At 42.8% G+C, this 19688-nt stretch overlaps 1 protein-coding gene across 2 annotated transcripts in view; it reads right to left on the bottom strand.

The window, feature by feature from the left end:
• The window catches only part of Sqor (sulfide quinone oxidoreductase), a 39430-nt gene extending 23645 nt beyond the window's left edge, over positions 1-15785 (bottom strand). Inside the window, exon 1 of one of the 2 annotated variants that reach the window (XM_021194391.2) lies at positions 15702-15785. The gene's annotated coding sequence lies outside the window, so the exon portion shown is untranslated. Of the gene's footprint in view, positions 1-14486; positions 14960-15701 lie in introns of those variants that run through there. The other variant, XM_029536399.1, reaches the window with a different exon arrangement.
• Between the last annotated feature and the right edge of the window lie 3903 nt (positions 15786-19688).

The following is a 19688-nucleotide window of genomic DNA, read 5'->3' as shown; positions in this document are numbered from 1 at the left end:
ATGAACTCCTCTAAAATCTTAATATATTCAAAGACTATATCAAATCTTAAAGTTTGTATACAAATGAACATATTACATCATGGCATATTAAGTATATATGTTATCCCAACAAATTAAGGGAAAATGCATTATAAAAAGAAAAAAAGAGTCAAAATGTTACATTGAGTAAGTACTTTCTCTGGGCTTTAGAACAATGAAAGATGGTGATTTTTTTCTGGTTTTATGTATTTTGTAAATGTTATACTAAATACCTATTTGAAAATAAAATATTCATTTAGATGATAATAAGTGACATTGGTGATATCTTTTCTGTCAGCATTAAACTTCTGAGTGGTCTATGTCATTCTAATGGATAGGTGACACAACTGAAGCAAATAACATTTCTGTGACTCTTCCTAAAGTTGCAGGCTGACTTTGGTCTGGGACTCCTGCTTCAAGTCACTGTATTATCCTGCATCTGTGATCCTCAGGACAAGTATGTGTCAGCACTGTCACGGCTTATCAGGAGTAACCAACATTTTCACATTGTGATATGTCTTTTGTCGCCTACAAATATGTCAGGCCACATTCATAACTATCCTGGGATGCATGTGGTCTCTAGGATGAATGTTGAACATACCTCTTAGATCCTGAAGGTCCCCAAAGTCCCCAGTATTAAAGCTTGGACTTCAGCCTATTGACACTATTGGCAAGTAGTGGTAGTTTTAGGAGGTGAAACCCAGTTGGAGGAAGTTAGGTAATAGAACGCATGCCCCTGAAGAAACCTTGGGATCCTGATCTCTATATCCTCCACATAGACCCATCTCTCTGCTACCTAGCTAGCATGAGGTGACCAGTCCTCCGTTGAGCAGTGGTGCTCTGCCTCAGCACAGACCTAATGCAGTAAGGCCAAGTGACGACCGACAGAGACCCCTGAAAGCATGAGCTCTCAGATTACCTCAGAGTTCCGTCCCAGGGATGGAACCAGGTGATAATATTAAATAGAGAAAATTATTTCCCACAACTTCCCAGAAGGGGAATCCATTTCCTATTGGTCTCACACTGCAGCTCAGATCCACAGGAAGAGTTTTGTTTCCTTTACCATTTCTAAGGCAACCTAAAAGAGGGCAGAGCTAAGTTTCTGGTTTGCAGCCACTCCAGCTTGAGTTATTTGACCTCAGTTCTTTGAAATTTGCACAAATGTTTCCCTTGCTCCGCCAAGAAAGCTATGTCTGTTTCAGGGTTTACTAATAGTCCGTTTCAGTGTATCTAAGCACAACGCCTTCCAAGCCAGTTTTTTTTCAACTTCATTAATAAACAGCAGAGTGTTCCAGCTGATAAAGTCCAATTCCAAACCACAGATGTATTAGAGTAAATGTTGAATGCCCTAGAATACTTGAAATCTCCACATCCTTTTTACTCTAGCTATATAACATCAATTTTAAAAAAAAAACCCAGAACCCTCATCCAACAATGTGAATGAAGAAGCCTGGAACATTGTCAAAGGCTATGAAGAAGCCAGTGGCTTCCATAAGCATGATATTTAATACCTCATTTTAGAACTATAGTACACTTGCATGAGTGAATACATGTGTGCACATGCATGCATCTGTGACTTTATCCCACACTCTATGATCAAAGCTCCTTCAACCTTAAATGTTTTCTGGCTTTGCAACATTGGGATGACTCACAGTAGGACCCCTAGATTCAACTCAGGACCAGAAAAACCAAACATGATTGCAATTACAGGGCTGAGATTTTGAGCCTCACCCTCTGACCCACAAGAAGGAAAGAGAAGCAGTGAGACTAGAGAGTAGGTTCTAGTAAAAATCCTGAATACGCTTCCAAGAACTTCTCTGTGGTTACAGACACAGAGGCTCTGGGACCATGGCAAGTCCAGAGAAGATGCAGAAGCACTGTGTTCCCAAAACCTTCCATTCAGGCATTCTTGTGTCCTTTATAATAAACCAGTAAGTGACAGCTAAGTGGCTTCCTGAGTTCTCTGAGAAGTTCTAGATAGTTATTAAACCTGCAGGTTTATCACAGGAAGTTCTGAATTTGTATCAACTGAACAAATGTGTGGGTAAGCTGGGTAATCATTTGTTGGGGGGAAACCAAAAGTGAAGATGGTAGGGGGGCCAAGACTGGAATTCTGAATGTTGACATAAATATTTTATTGAATTGTTGAAATATTATATTATTATCAAATAACGGATTGGCGTTGGTGAGCAAAAACAGACATTTGTTGTTAGAAGCCATGTCAGAGAACACCACTGAGGAGCCCATGTGGAGTTCTGACATTGACCTAAACCAAATATAATGCAACGGCCAGGACATCAGGAAATGACAGAAACAGGATCTTAACTAGAAGACAGAAAAGAGGGAGAAAAAAAAAAAGGAAATGGACAACCCTGTCACCAAGTTAGAACGAAGCATAAATGTAACAAACTTCCCAGTAAACAGCCTGGGCCCTGGGCACTTGTAAGTTTAAATGTCCTAACCATCAATGTTACAGAATGAAGCAGTCACTGCATCATTATATTCTTATAAAGTGAGACACACACTTTAACAAATCAACAAATAAGACTAACTTAACTTCTGTTTGCAAGTGGCACATTCAATATAGTTTTCGGTTAAATGATACTATGCTTTTAAGCTAGATAAACATCACTGTTGGTCCTAAATCAACGGAATTCCTCCTTCAAAAGATGGAGCTAGACACATGGACAAAGATCAGCCCCCACTGGCCAAGGCATCAACAGAACAACCCCCTCTGGCCGAGGAGTCAACAGCTGCCTGGACATCACTACTTCCATCACTTACTGGCAACCTTTTCACAGCTGGCCCTTCCTAAACAAACAGTACAGACTGCCTGTGACCAAAGGTCCTCAGATTTATGTCACTTGACACGCCTCTCATTGGGCTGAGAGCAGCTGGAATGCCTAACTGAATTCATACAGACCTGGTGACCCAGCAAGTATTATCTACAGCATTCTTAATGTAAGGTCCACCAACTCTTCAAGCTTGGAGTCATCCAAACTGACTCTTTGATAATACAGGGGGAAAAATGTCCACTGGCCAAATATTGTTTTCACAGAAAGTAGCTGGACTGTATTCCAAATACTGAAAAGAGTTATGTGATATTAAAGTTTAACTCAGTCAGAGTGATGGCAAAGCCTTCTTCAGATCTGAGTTTGAGTGTTGACGGTGGGTGCAAAACTTGCCCACTAAAGCTTTAGTCCATGAATGTTTACAGCCTGAAGACTGTTCCCCTACAAAGAACACTCCTGCCTCCAAGTTCCACCATACGTACTAACTCTGCCTGTTTATCTGTGTGTGATAACCCCACCTTCACGTTCAACTGTGTGTATAAGCACACTAAGGGTCAGTGTGTTGTGGCTTCTCCATCAGAATGAGCATGGCCCATCGAATCCCAATTTCTCTGTGTCCATGTGTCTGTCACGTCTTCATTCCCTCATGGCATCTAGTTAGGTCAAGTCCAAAACTGTGTAAGGAGGTGGCAGGTTTTTATCACTAAAAGTTAAACTCTTGGCATATTTCAAGAAATTGTAAGAGAATACTGATGTGAGTCCTGGCAACACAACTTAGAACCGCTCGCTCATCACAATGTCCACAACTGAATCAACACTGGGGTTTTGAAAACATTGAACTAATGGAGAAACGGAGGCTCAGAGAGGAAAGTGATCTTTCAGAGTTGCACAGTGTAAGCAGTAGGACCAGATCTATGAACTCCTTTATGAAGAGCAACTCTTTCTGAATGTCCTCTGCAGCAGCAGCACAGGCATTTACAGCAGTCAGGAGTCCAACCCAGAAAGAGAACACCAGACTGGAACTTTCTGAGCCCGATCCAGGACTCAGAGCAGCACCCCCTGCAGGATGTGGCAGGGCAGTGCTGCTTTTCCAAATTCATACACAGGCACATACACACACTCATACACACACACACTCACATATACACACACACACAGACACACACACACTCATACACACATATTCACACCACACATACACACATACACTTATACACACATACATTCACACCACACATACACACACACACACACACACACACATATACATATACATTCAGACCAAATATATACACACACATGCTCATACATACATCCACATAATCACAACACTCATAAATACACATATACACAGAAACACATATATACATACACATTCACACACTGATATGCATATACACATCCTCACAAAGTAGAAAGCATTTTGTTTTGTTTTGTTTTGTTTTGTTTTGTTTTGTTTTGTTTTGTCTTGAGACAGGGCCTCTTTTATGTAGCCCTAGCTGGCCTAGAACTCACAAAATAGACCAGGCTGGCCTTGAACTCATATAAACCTACCCACCTCTGCCTCCAGAGTGCTAGGCCTAAAGGCATGCACCCCCACACCTGGCAAGAAGCAAGCTTTTGGACAGAGCAGATTATCTATTTATGGTCTTGAAACTGAAATAATTTAAGAATCTAAAATTTAGAATATAAATTTAGACTCAACATTTTATGTTTACATTGAATGAGGAAATAAATTCTAACAAATGTACAGATCCCTGGAAATCCAGCACTCTTTCTTTGAGATCTCTGTTAGGTGATTTAGCAGACATACATACAGAGAGATCTCCCTGACTAGAAGCTATCTTTCTGTCTTTGACACCCTGGCTTGCCTTGTGTAGGATGGAGGTCCAGAAACAGATTTCATTCACTTCTCAGCAAAGCTGTCTCTAAGGTCCACAGTCTCCTCTGATATACTCTACTCAACCGCTGCTCAGGGGCTCCCTGAAACTGCCCCCTCTTATGCCAGCCTTGACCTTTGCCCTTCCTACATCCCTCCATCAGCAAGCAGATATATAGCATGGTTTTCCCGAACAATCTGAAACTAGATCACAATCCTTAACATAAAACTGCTCATTACTGCCCTAGACACAAGTCCTACACACCAGATACAATGCTGGAAACTCGGGTGGGTACTATGCCCATTTTCTAGCTTTGAGAATTGAGACTGAAGGAAAGTGTTCTTTCCTCAAGATTACACAGTCAATTCAGAACCAGACCAACATTCATAGGGAGGAGATTTTAAAACTAGGGAGGAAACCAAAACAAACTGTTCCACACGCCCTACTACCGAAGTGCTTCTGGGAAAAGTTCATTTGACTGTATTAGTTTGTTGCTCTGATAAAACACCATGACCAAGAAAGTTTATGAAAAGGCGTTTATCTGGACTTATCATTCTAAGGGGATAAGAGCCCAACATGGCAGGAGGCATGGCAGCAGGCAGGTATGGCAGTCAAAGCAGGAAGCTGAGAACTCAGGATTGGAAGTAGGAAAGGCTATTTACTCTCAAAGCCCACCCCTGGTGATCACTTCCTCCACCAAGGCCACACTTCCTAAACCTCAAAATGGCACCACCGCCTGTGGACTGAGGGCTCATATACCTGAGTTTATGGGAGACATTCTCATTCTAACCACTACACGGGACCTACCAGGTCCCAGGCTCTTTAGTCAGCAAGCCAAAGACCTAGCCCACTCTGGTCTGCGATAAAGTTCTGATCCAAAGACTTATCCAGGAAGGAGGAAAAGGCCGTGTTTTAAATGGGCCTCACAGGCAGAACAATGTTCCACCGTATAACACTCAGACAGCAATTCTGTCCGGTTCATGGGTGCGGTCAGCCTTTTGTTTGGATGAGACTTTGTCACACAGGGAAGGGCAATCTGAGTTCTCTAGTTACCACATTAAGTTTTGTTTCATCCATAAATACCTTCACGGTCACACTCAGAAGAGCTTGACCAAATGTCTAGGCACCGCACTGCCAAGTAAAGTTGACAAATATGAGTGGCTGCCACCAAATGTGATGGAAAAGAAGAAGGCCCAATCCAATCACAGGAAGGAAATGCTGAGGTTAGCACCGCAGGCGGTCTAAGGAAATGCCCAGCACTGCTGCAGGGATGTGTGCTTCCCTCAGACAGCCCCAGCTTCCCTTGAAGTACAGTAAGTAACACATACACTGCAATTCATAGCAGAGATCGGCTTCTTGTCTATCCTAGGCTCATCTTAATCATGCAGTGGTTAAATTTTCAAATGTGGAAGACAGGAAATATAATCAATATTCTAACTTATAGGATCCATTCCCAGCATAAAAGTATATGCACTAAGTAACTTTTTACTTGGCTAAATGTGCAAGGTTATCCTGATGAAACAGAAACTTATGTGAATTATGCACAGTCATGCTTACTCCACGACTCAAGAATGTTGCCCTAGTATCCATTAGGGTTAGTGAGGATCTGGGCTGAAAGTCAGAATGGTTGCTCATTCTAGTCCTGGCCCCACCCCCAATTTATCAACTTCAGGTGTTAAAAAGAACAATAGAGCTTGGCAGCTACTGATTCTACAGACCAAGGAGATGATGGACCCAACCCTGGGGAAAGGCTTTCTTTTGTTAACGCTACATAATTTAATTTTTAAGTATTGAAAGTAAACCCACACACATCCTAGAAGAAAACTGAAATAAACATTTATGTCATTCTTAGCAAGATGGAAACTTGCTTAACAAACACCAAAGACACAAGTCAGATAAAATATCAATGATTTGACGACTTTTTTATTACCTTTTTGCTAGTTATTCTACACACACACACACACACACACACACACACACACACACACACACATATACACACCACCTCTCTAGCATTCAGTTCTTACCCTCCTATTCCAAGACCCATCCTTTGGTCTCTATTCTTCTCTGACTTCTGCTTGGAGTAGGCTAATAGGGGATGTTAACAGTATCTCAAAGGAAATGAAGCAAAATTGAGATGGGATTTTCTTCCCTGGTTTGTTCCTTCTCTGGGTCATATTTTAAATTGAACAGCAGACAGAGGCTAGAAGACTCTTCAAAGAATGATAGAAATGTCATATATTGTCTTGAAAAATCCAGTTAGTGAAGACTCAGAAAATGACAGAGAACACAGTTCACCTTAGAAAATATTTAAGTCATCACCAAGAGGCTACCCTGAAGTAACCATATGGGCACAACTTAACTCCCTAAATCCTTTAAAAATGGAGAGGCTTTCCAAGTAATGAGGAAGCTATGATTATGGGAGACTGGTCATAAAAATGAAGATGGAGGGCAAGGGCAATGAACCAAGGATGCAGACAATTTAAAGCAGCTGAAAAAGACAAGGAAACAGAACCTCCTTCAGAATTCCCAGAAAGCGCATGGCCCTACCAGAACCTTGATGTTAGCATGGTGAGATCTGCACTGGACCTTTGAAGTAGATTATTGTAAGATAATAAATTCTGTTGCTGGAGTTGAGGCCATAGCTGATTGGCACAGCAATTACTTAGCATGGGCAGTGTCACAAAACAGGAGGGAAGTTGTGTGCCTATATTAGTCAGGGTTCTCTAGTCACAGAACTTATGGAATGTCTCTACATATTAGGGGAATTTATTGGAATGACTTAGTCTGTAGTCCAACTAAACTAACATTGGGCAGCTGAGAATGGAAAGTCCAAGAATCTAGTTCAGTCCCACAAGGTTGGGTATTTCAGTTGCTCTTCTGTAAAAGCTGGAATCCTGAAGAAATATGTTCCAACAGATGTGCTGGCAAGCAAGTGCAAGCAGAAAAGAAGAGTGAGCCTTCCTTCTTCCAATGTCCTTATGTCAGTCTCCAGAAGAAGGTATGGCCCAGATTAAAGATGTGTACCAACATGCCCAGATTTAAAACTTGCTTTGTCCAAGCTGGTTTTAAACTCAGAGATCTGCTTGCCTCAGTCTTCTAGGATTAGGCATGTACTGCCTTGTCTGTGCCAAAGCTTTTCATGGCCAATATGCCTCAAGAACTCCTTGTCAAGAGCCAAATCAGAAATTTATGTCTTCGAGCCTCAAGATCTAGACCACTGGTGTGCCTTCCATTTCTGGATTGTAGTTAATTCCAGATGTAGTCAAGCTGACAACCAGGAACAGCCATCACGGCACCATTAAACCACAAAGTCTGTGGTTTGTTACAGCAGCTTCAGGAAACTAATACATAATCATCTTGTCTCCACAACAAATCAACAAGAGGTGAATGCTGTTATTTCCATTTACAGATATCATTGCTATGCTTCAAAAGAAGCCAAATTACTCCCGAGTTAAGTCTACGATAGGATACGAACCTAGAGTCTTTTGGAAGCTAATCTCATTACGCTTTCTACCAGTCTAGAGGAGATGCACTTGAAAGTAAAGATACAGCATTTCCTAACTACTATTCCTAAAAACAAAGCTGAAAAGCTTGATGCTACTCTCCTGGTAGAAAGCACAGATCCTGTGCCTGTCCACCTAACTATCCACAGTGACTCAGGGATTGTCAAGAAGAACCCAGATACTCCATAATATCAGTGCTGATAGACTGGGACATAAAGCTGGAGTCTGAACCCACAAAAGAAATTCATTGTCTCTGGAGAAAAGATATACATCAAAATGTCAACAACAAAAAAAAAATACAAGTCCCAAGGAGTCTGGGGGAGGTAATAAGACTCCAGTCCAAGGAAGGTGGGACAGTCTTGAGAGAGGCAGGGTGTGGGGGGGGGGGGGGGGAGGGAGCTGACACATACTATGTTCCACTTCCCATAAGCTCTGTTAGGCCTGATGTGGTGTACTCATGGTTTTAGTTCCAGTAAGTGGAGATCTCTGTTACAATGAAGGAGTTTAGAAGGAATGAGTTCATTGGTGAGTAGTTTTACTAAGTATATCTCTATATCAGACATTAATTAAGGTAAATTAATCAGGGGGAACAAGAAACCCAGTTACAGTCCTGTAAACCTGTCAGGAGTCTACTGCATTTAATGAATATATGTGATAAGGGCTTGAAATGCTAATACAGATAAAAGAAAGAATAAGCAGGTGAGAAGTGGAAAGGGCCTCTGGAGTTAGGTATGGAAGTCAAGGAAATGATTATGTAAACAGAATAGAGAGATAGATTATATCCAGGGCCTCCTGGAGCTGGACAGTTGAGGTTGAGGGTCATAAAGAAGACTCTCTTGGAATAGGAATCACTTAGCTGTAGATGAAAAGAAGGGACCCCTGGGGAGGTGGCATTGGGAAGAGAGAGTGGGGGAGGGGAAAGAGTGGGTAGACCTATGTTTCTGACTTACTGAGGATCGAAAGCTGAAAGATGTTGTCAACTTGACTACATCTGGGATGAACTACAATGGGGGTACACCTGTGAGAGATTTTTTTTTTTTTTGGTTGGTTTGGAGTGAATCTACTCCTAGTCTGGACCTTTGAGGCAGGAAGTCACACACCTTTGACTCGGATCTTGAGGTAGGAAGACATACCTTTAATCTGGGCCACACCAGAGAAAAATAGGGAGCTTTTCCTCTTTGCTTGCTTGCTTTCACCTTAGTAGCAAGTACATTCCTTCACTCCCATTAGAGCCTACTTCGGGATTCCAGAATCGACTAAAGGCCAGCTGAGACAGCCAGCCTTGAAGACTGAGCAGCTACTGGACTCTTACACTTTCCATTCATGGCCAGCCATTGTTGGATTAGCTGGACATTAGCCTGAAAGTGATTCTATTAGAGAGAGAGAGAGAGAGAGAGAGAGAGAGAGAGAGAGAGAGAGAGAGAGAGATCCATTCTGTAAGTTCTGCTACTCTAGAGAACCCTGGCTAAAACAAAACTCAATCCAGGCACTGGCAGCCATCCAATGTTCATAAAGCCATAACCAAAGCCCACGCCTATAGACTAGATTATTTTGTTTAGCTTACAGTATCCTCTTAAATTCTGATTTACCTGCCAATGTGGAAAAGTTTGAAGGTATCTCATAAAAATAATGGTCCTGTGGTCTTACTGACAACAGGAAGCCCACATTCACACAGGAAACACTCAGTTAGAGCTATGTAGTCAGGGCCATCTCCACACTACAAAAAATGTTCTAATTCACTGCCCCGCCTAACCTGGGTGAGTCATGTAAGTTACCTGTTGTGCCATGGCTTGGATTTCAGCTTCTGTGCCCTGCTCATGGAAGTTAGAGCCTTGGGACGTCTTAATGGAATGGAATTTAGACAGAGAATCTGGGAGAATGGATTAGAATACCTAGCATTTTCAAGTATGTTCTCTCTGCCAGGCATTGTGCTAGGCACAGAGAAATGATGAAAAGGAAGACGTTGTCTACCCTCACAGCAGAGACAGGAATATGGTGATCCATTGGGTGGCTCTTAGAACTGCAGGGAGGAAGGAACTAATGGGAATGTGAGACACATGCGGGAGGGAAAGACCTAGATATGGGGGATAGAGAAGGGCGTATTCAAGCATTGACATTACATCCACTTCTTTCGTTGGAGCAACAAAGACAGAAGCAGCCCTAGGAAATTACTCAGAGAGAAGCAACGGTCCAAAGTATGGCGTGAGAAGAGAACTATGCCCCTTGAAAACAGAAGGGATCACACAGGCCCTGCCCCTGCTTTTGGCTCAACTCCTCTTGCGAAAGGTGGGGTGGGCCCTGCCTGCCCACATATTCAGGAACTGGATTACTATATTGTTAACAAATAAAGGAAATGAAGCAATCTTCACTCAGGGCTGAAAGTCATGATAAGACTCTCTATTTGGAATCCAATCAGCCCAAACATTTGCTTGAATATGAAGCTGTGAAGCAAGAGCTCCAGTTGTGGTCCAAAACTAAGCTGTCCAAGAAACAGGAATGATTTCATACAACTTTTTATTAAGGCCTGCAGTCACATTGGCTCCCTAATTTTTTCAGGGTAAGAGTTATCTTTTAATAAATTCAAAGGGTCCTACCCAGTTATGATACTTAAGAACCAGAACAACAATCAACATGGCACAATAACCCTAAGGGTGCAGTAGCAGCACACATATGCTGGTGATCATCATCAGCTCTCTATTTGGATTTAAGACCTAATCATCAAAATGGATACCATGCCTGGCAGTGGAAACTTAGCCAGCTATTCTAGGATAGCTGAATATAGCTCCTTTATGAACCTCGAAGGAGAACCAACAACCACTACTTTAACAAAACAACATAATCCTAATAATCTAAACACTGTCCTTATACCCACAGATAAAGTATAGTCTTTAGCCCTCATCAAGGAATCTTTTCTTTGCAACAGATGGAGACCAGTACAGAAAAATCACAACCAATCAAAATGCAGAATTCTGGAGCCCATTCCCAAAGGAAACAGCTACAAAACACTCAGAGAAACAAAGGCTTAGAGAACATTTCCAAAGAGGGGTGGAAAGATTGTAAAAGCCAGAGGAGCAGGGAGTTTTCTGTAAGACGGTGTCTCCTAGTAATGCCAGAATCTATACCCATAAAACACTCACCAACCTGACTGCCTAAACATGAGCTGAACAGATCACCCCAGTCGGGTAAGGGGGTCCCTGGAATGAGGGACCTCGAAGCTAGGTGGATAAGGATTCGGCGGTGACAAACAGAAGCAAACACAGAGGCAGTTTGAATCTGAGCGGATTTTGCAGCTCTCAAGCAGGGGACTTTATACATTAAAAACTAAACATTACATCTCTTAGAAACTATATCCAGTGAAACAATCATAAATACCAACAAAAATCATTTGGCACAGTAAAGCACAAAAATCATCCAAGCATTACAACTCTGAAACTATATATTCAGTGAATCACAAGCAGAACAGGTAACATATTATAAATCATCAAAATATAACAATTCTAAAAGGATTATTCAGTGGGGGCTGTTGTCCAAGGCTAGTGGCATATTTCCAGGAGTAGGTTAATAAATCTTTAACAGTCAATGTTCTTAACCGCTGAACTAACTCTCCAGCACCATGGTCAATTATTATTTAACATATAATGCCTGATTTTTTTATAAATTTTCAATATGTAAATTTAAACTATTTTGGTTCTTTCTAATTAAGGCTTTCTTTACCATATACCAAAATCCACCTCCAATGACACACACATAGCCATATGAAATTTTATTGTTGGGAACATTTTTGTCTATCATAAGTTTTGTGAATGATTTAAAAAAGTAAAGTGTTGGTTTCCCCGGGGATACGGTCATATTAGTGACCCCATCTTTAGGGGTGGTTTCTTACCCATTATTTTTACTTAAAATTTTGGCTTAGGCTACTAGGAACATGTAAATAAGAAAAGGAATAAGAGAAAACAAAACAGATAGTTTGCCATGAGAACTACAGCTCAATATTTTTTTCTCTGTCGAAGAGTTCCACAACCGATTCCAGGAGGCCGCCCCCTTTTGAGGTCAACCTCCTCAGTCTGTGGAACTTGTCACACAGATCCTACTGGAGGTGGTGTGGCAGAGGATGGATGGATGGATGGATTGGATGGATGGATGGATGGATGGATGGATGGATGGATGGATGGATGGATGGACAGAGGGCAAGGAGCCTGTCATGTAGCCCAGGAAAGTCTCTAACATGATACATAAGTAAAACTCCAAAATCCTTCCACTTCCATCTCCCAAATGTTGGAATTATAGGTATTCAAGCCACCACACCTGGCTTCCTGAACCATTAAAATGATCAGGATAAAATTACTCATCAGACCAAAGTACACTGGGATTCAAAAGTATGTGCAGGAAAGTTATGAGGGGCGGAGTGTCACTATAAACAAACTAATCAATTAGTTTGGCTTGCCTTTACCTGGAATCCAGCCCATAAGGTCTCAATGACAAAAGACTCTTTGATTACAGATTATATATATGTTGTTTGAACATAGACGCTGAATTCAGTTCTTTGATGGTTCGGACACAAGGAAATACACATAGGTAGCAGGTACGTCAGGTTCCATAACAGCTCACATCTTTCCTATGTCGGACCTAATAGCACAGTTACCCATTTGCAACGAAGCTTTGTCTGAAGGACACCCAGGACACCCAGGTCTTCATGACAGGTAGTACCAAATTGGACTCATCTTTAATCATTATGTGCCATGTTTTCTTCACACCAGAAAAAAAGGACTCCGCTAGATGGATTAAAAATTTCTTACTTCCTAAAACTGCATTCACTTCTCATTGGAAAAGAAGGAGAGGTGGATGTTCTAACAGACAGCCAATAGGGATATTTGTCTACTGACTCCTTGGAATTGCTGTAGCAGAGAACACCCTGATAAAATGCTTAGACCTGTGACATAATCAGAATAAAAACCAGATGTCCCATGTCTTGTACCATTCTGCACTGATTCCCTGGAAAGCAGCTATGCTTAAGTGCATGCTCCAAAGTATCAGAAAAGCTTGGTGTGGGGGCATGAAGATCATTTGTGGGCGTTATTGCAATGTGTACTGTATGTAATTTCTCATGGCAATCACTGAAGAGGGAATTGTTGGCCCCCTCCCATAAGCAAGAAAATGAAACCTATAGGACCATGGGTAGGTCACTTTGAAGTTTGATTTGAATATAAGGGGTGGGCATGTTAGTTCTCTTGAACATAATGGCCTTTCTCTCTCTATGACTTAAAATCAGCTTAGATCTGAGGAGCTGGGAAAATCTCATGGTAATCATCCAAACAGACAGGGGAAGAATGGGCTGACTTCATCCAGCTCAACAGCCATGAATATGCACAGAAGGACAGACCAGTTCCAAGACCAACACTTCCACGGAAGCTCTCACTGTCTATAACAGAGGCTTAGTTGGCTTTAGGCCTCGTCTGAGCAGCTTTTAGTAAATTACCCACTGTTCTCCTATTTACCAACTCTCTGGAGTCAAAGTGTTTGTGACAGTGAGGGATGGGGGAGGGGAGGGAGAGAGAGAAAGAGAGGGAAAGAAAAAGAGAGAGGGAGGGAGGGAGATGTGCACCTAGGAATGCTTCCTCACGGGTTCTGTCTCCATTCTTTACAAGACATTTGCTGCATTACAACACGTCTTATTAACAAGCCTACGCATGGGCAAAAGAAACCTCTTGAATCCTACTTTCCTACCAAGACAGTTCGTTTTCCATGGCGAGACACCAGACCCACAACAGACCCAAGGGCCCTCACCAGTATTCACATTCCCAAGTCGCAGCGTGTTTATGGATTTGCTCTGACGGGTTCAAAAGAAGCAATTCATTTTAAAGAGCCATTTCCCAAGCTTCCAGCTGTCTCCTAGATGCCTTCACAAGCAACCACCCCCATGTCATCCAGCAAACCTTTAATGTACCAGATTTAGGAATGTGACGGCCAGTATCGGACAAGGTTTTAAAGGGGAGGGGGTGTTTTACCTACTGCATCGCTCTCATCAAGTTCAGTAGGGACGCTTTTCTCCTGTGGGAAAGCGTTAGACTTGCTTGGTTTGGGGGAGGAGTGTTGGGCTTTTCTCTTTCTCTTCCTTAGGAGAAGCAGATGCCCAAAGAAGCTGGGAATAGAGGGCACAGTGGTAGTTCAAGGAAGTTTTAAACCCAAGAAGCTAAGTTGCCTAACAAGTAATCAACACCCTTTCTGCTAACAGAGTATCTATCTAAATTGAGGTCCGTTCATCTGAATGAAAGAAAAAAAAAAATCTTTACCTTCCACTGATGTGTGCTTGAAGTTTAACATTCTCTTCAAGTACTGTGTAGGCAGCTGGCCACAGCAATATTAGCGGTCTTTATGACTTTTTAGAAATGTGTTTACAGGTAGTGCCTATATCTTGAATTCTATATTCTGCGCTATTCAAAATTATAATAGTTATTTGCTTTTTAAAATTATATGGTATTCTTTTAAATACTTTAGTGGCTGTTTTCTTTCATCGTAGCCTGCCTTTAATTTTATGCTTTTAAAAGTCTTTTGAGGGGGGCTGGAGAGATGGCTCAGTGGTTAAGAGCTCTTACAGAGGGCTTACTTCCAGAGGGATAGAGTTCAGTTCCCAGCACCCAGATGAAAGCTTATAACCCCAGTTCCAGGGCATTAGGCATACATGCAAATGAAATAACTATGCACATTAAATAAAGCAATAAAGTTTAAAACAAAAAGGGAAATCTTCTGAGAAAGAGTTCTTAGTTTTCCCCAAAACTCAGAACTGCCAGAGGTACCTGCAGGCAAAAAAAATGGGTCAGAACGCTGTGTTTACAGAGGTGTACAGCCTGTGCAAACTCTCTGACTCAGCTTGAGTCTGTGAGCCCTAGAAGCTGGGGTGGCTCTCAGAGAAGTAAAAGTGGGGTGGAAAAGTTTCACCAAAGAGCCTTTCTCCCTAATGTCCTGGAACTGGGGTTATAAGCTTTCATCTGGGTGCTGGGAACTGAACTCTATTCCTCTGGAAGTAAGCCCTCTGTAAGAGCTCTTAACCACTGAGCCATCTTTCCAGCCCCTCTCAAAAGACTTTTAAAAGCATAAATTGCCAAACTAATTGCCAAACAGCCTGGCCTGTGCTCCTCTGCTGACCACCTCCCACCCCCAGCGCCATGGGCACCTCCCCAGACCAATGCCAGTCTCAACCCACCCGGCAGACAGTGCAAGATGCTGAGTGACAAACAACAAGTGGAACTAACGTTTCTGAAATTCCCACGCACCGAGACCACATATCCAAGCGGTGTGAATGGGGAGGGTGCCAGGGCCATCCTCTCCGCATCGCTGAGGCTGGGCCACTAAGGAGAAAGCATTGAAGTCCACCGAGTCCCAGACCAAAGGGGCGTGTGTCGGGGGTTGGAAAGGAAGAAGGGCGGCCGGGAGCGCGGAGACAGAACCGAGGGGGGCGACAGCGAGCGGCTGTGGGGAGGGTGACAGCGTCGTGGGGTGCGTCTTACCGGGCTGAGCAACACCGTGGGCCCCAGCGCTGGCGCAGCAGAAACTACTGTGGCGCTGGAGCGCTGGCCTCGCATAGCCCCGCCTGGCCGCTGGGGCGCGGAGGCGGAGGCCAGGGGCGGGGACAACCACCACCCCCAAAGCCCCAACCTCCGGAGGAGGAGGAAAGGCCGCCCGGGCACTGCCCAACAACGAACCCGGAGGGGAACGCGCACCGAGGGGCAGCCACGGACACCGGAGGCATGGATGGTCCTTGCTCCCCATGCCCCGCGACTGTCCCCACGCAGCCTAGATGCTTTTCTTACGCCAGGAGTGCAGACAGGGCAACCCCTACTCAGAACCGCGCAGCACCTTCCCCTGGAACCTGCTGGCTCTTGGGAGTTGTTCTTTTGGTGCCTGACAAGTCACCATTCTGCCCCTTCTAAGGTGGACTGACTGAAGGCACAAGCCAGAGACCGCGGCCCCATGAGTTAAAAACAAATACAGTCCCTAAAAGTTGCTAAGGTCTCATCTTAAAAAACAAAAACAAAAACAAAACACCTCAGAGAACACGAAAATGCCACCAACTTTTTTAAAAAGCGTAACTAAGTTTCTTTTGCACTTGATTATATGCATTTTAATAGTTTTTGAGTCTCTTATTTCAAACTTTCTGTCTTCACTCTCAAGGATCTATAGAAAAATCGCTTGGTCACAAACAGGGACTACAGGTTTGATGGTAAGCCTGGTGGTACTTGCTGGCATCTACACCTGCAGCACTGCCTCCCTAGTAATTTTCCCTGTCTTTGTGCAGCAACAGGTAAGTCTAGTAAAGAACTTGGAAACAAAACCAAATGTAATCCATATTTACTGATAGAGTTATTGCTGGAAACAGTGTATTAAGACTATGTAAAAGTAATTCTTAATGTTTGCCATACCTAAAACTGAATTTATTTTATCAATAAAATGTTTCACATACTTGAGAGTTGAGGCAAGGGGTGGAGCACCAGAAAAATTGTTCAGGCCTCAGGACAGTTAATTGTTGTATGGTACTGAACATAACCCTGATTTCCACCCACTAAGTGCCAACAATTGTAGCCCAAAGTTTTGACAAAACTAAAACTCTACACGCACATATTTCCAAAGCAATTTATACTATTCTTCATCTATCCAGGCATGCTGCTTTAAATGCACCGGCTTGGAGCCCATTAAACAAGCCCCACCCTCATCCCTGAAGCCAATGCTTCCTTGGGAGAATTTGTAGCTAGGGAAGTGGTGTAGTCTGCCCCAAGTAACCCTTCCTACCTGCAGTAGCCACTCATCCAGAGAGACACTAATCCTCAGGAGCTACTCTGAGACTCATTGGGAAGTTGGGGGTTGGGGATTTCTGGAGCAAGCAGCACACACTGTCCCTCCTGACAGACCAACAGGAAGTCTCCTAACCAGAAAGGAAGTGAGCAGAAATACAGAGAGTATATTATCTTTCCATATGTGGCCTTTAATAGGCAGTTCCAATCTCTCCCAGATTGCTGTTTGTCTCGCAGCCAAACTGCTTGTAACATAACCAAAATTGTATCAAGCTATAGCACAGTTACAGTTTCTTCATCTGTATCACAGAAGATCAAGTTGTTTTCCAGTCAGAAAGCACTAATGTATACACAGGTACTTCAAATACAAAGGGCCCTATCCTGATCAGCACTACCCCAGTTGCAAGCAAGAAGCCAGCTATGGACACCTTAACTTAAGAGAGATTGGGAGAAGGCTCCCATCAAATGCTGGAGTGATAGTGGCCAGGGACAGGAGCCTGACTTAGGAAAGTTCTAAGGTGTCAAAGAGCCTGTGATGGTTTATCTAATCTTGGCCCAGAGAGTGGAACTATTAGGAGGCGTGACATTGTTTGAGTAGGTGTGCCACTATGGGTATGAGCTTAAGGCCCTCACCCTAGCTGCCTGAAAGTCAGTACTCTATTAGCAGCCTTCAGATGAAGATGTAGAACTCTCAGCTCAGCCTTCACCATGCCTGCCTGGATGCTGCCATGCTCTTGCCTTGATGATACTGGACTGAACCTCTGAACCTGTAAGTCAGCCCCAATGAAATGTTGTCCTTATAAGAGTTGCCTTGGTCTTGGTGTCTGTTCACAGAAGTAAAACCCTAACTAAGGCAGAGACCAAACAACTTCTTTTTGGCATTATTTTTCTTCTCCTTAAAAAAATAAAATTTATTTTATTTTTGAGATTTTTGTATGTTAGTACTATATTTACATCATTTCCATGCTACCTTTTCACTCTGACCCCTTGAGTATTTCCCTCAAATTCATGACTTCTTCTCTTTATTATTGACACTAGATATACATATATATGTATATATATGTGTGTGTATACATACATACAAATCCTGCTGAGTCCATTTAGTGTTGCTCATATGTATATGCATTTAGGGCTGACCTCTTGGGATTACAGGGAGGGGCTCATCCTGGGAGAAAGCTGATTTCCCCTCTCTCACCAGTCATTCATTGTCTGCAACTCTTCATCTTTGTTAAGATCTATACGGTTTCCTCCATCCACATTGGGATGTCAACTGGTGTTGTCATTGTGTGCATCTTGTTTAGGTAACCAACTGTATTGTTGAAATTGCATGGGTGCAGCTCCTATCATATATGAAAGACACTCTCTCACAGCAGACATCTTAGTCCTCTGACGCACAGTCTTTCCACCCCCCCTTCCATGATGTGTCCTGAGCCTTAGGTGTCTTTCTGTGATGGTCTCCCCTCCTGCTGCAAAAGGAAGCTTCTTGGGTGAGGGGTGAGAGTTACACTTATTTGTGAATATGAAGGTAAATATTTAGAATTGAGTTAGGAATATTACTCTTTGAGGCCAGCATGGTCTACAGAGTGAATTCCAGGTCAGCCAGGGCTACACAGAGAAACCCTGTCTCGAAAAAACAAAAACAAAAACAAAAACAAAAAAAAGGAATATTACTCTTCTAAGAAAGTATCAGTAATAGATTTTTTTCTCTAGGGTTCATGACCTCACCAGCCATTGGTAGTTGGGGGCTAGGTTTACAGGACCAATCATGTATTCCATCCTATTAAGTGATCCTTAAGTCTGATTAGACACCAGTTGGTTGGTCCCAAGATATAACTGCCACTATTGCATCTTTGAGTATATCTTATCATGTTGCTCATCACCAGAAGCCACTGGCCACTCCTAAGATACTCCCAACACCACCATGAATGACTGAGTGCCACAAATATAAAAGAAGCAAGAATTCAAGGAAGTGTTCACTTGGCTGATTGTACATGGACTAGCATCCTAGCTGCCAGGGCAGGAGGAGAGCATGCTTGGTCTTACTGCCAGGGCAGGAGGAAGGCATGCTTGCTCCTGCTGCTCACACCAGTACTAACATAATGGATGTTCTATTTCAAATGGGGAAGGGGTTGCATACTAGATAATAGGGGTAGAGAGCAATGTCTCTTATAGGCTTTGTAAATACAAGGTCTTTGTCCACACAATAATTTACCATCTGTCTAAGCCCTTCATCCACAATGGGTTCTGCTGGGTACCTGCATTTTAGAATGATGCAGAGCAGGGGTGTGGCCCAGGCACATCACCTTTCTCAAAGAAAATGTACTAGGTGGCCTCAGTTAACTGCATCAGGACATAGATTGTTTCTAAAGTTCCTATCTCATATGATCCTTGTAAAATGTTAACGAGTTAATATTTAAAACTGTCTGGCGCTGTACCTGGCATAGAAAAGGTATCCAGTTGATGTTTACTGCTTGAATTTTTTTTTTACAGTTCCTGTGCTATTATGTTATTACTATGATTTGAATGTTTGCCCCCGCCAAACCTCATGTTGAAATTTTATTGCTGTTGTAACTGTAATAAGAGGTGAGACCTTTGAGGAGATTGTGTTAAGAGGACTACACATTCATAGGTGGGGCTGAAGGCATTATATAAGACACTGTGGGTAAACGCACGTGTTGCTGCATTAGCCGGGCCTCCTGAAGTCAT

The sequence above is a fragment of the Mus pahari genome, chromosome 3 (assembly GCF_900095145.1).
Source record: "Mus pahari chromosome 3, PAHARI_EIJ_v1.1, whole genome shotgun sequence".
Lineage (NCBI taxonomy): Eukaryota > Metazoa > Chordata > Mammalia > Rodentia > Muridae > Mus > Mus pahari.
The sequence above is the reverse complement of the archived record's forward strand: the minus strand, read 5'-3'. Positions and strand labels throughout refer to the sequence as shown.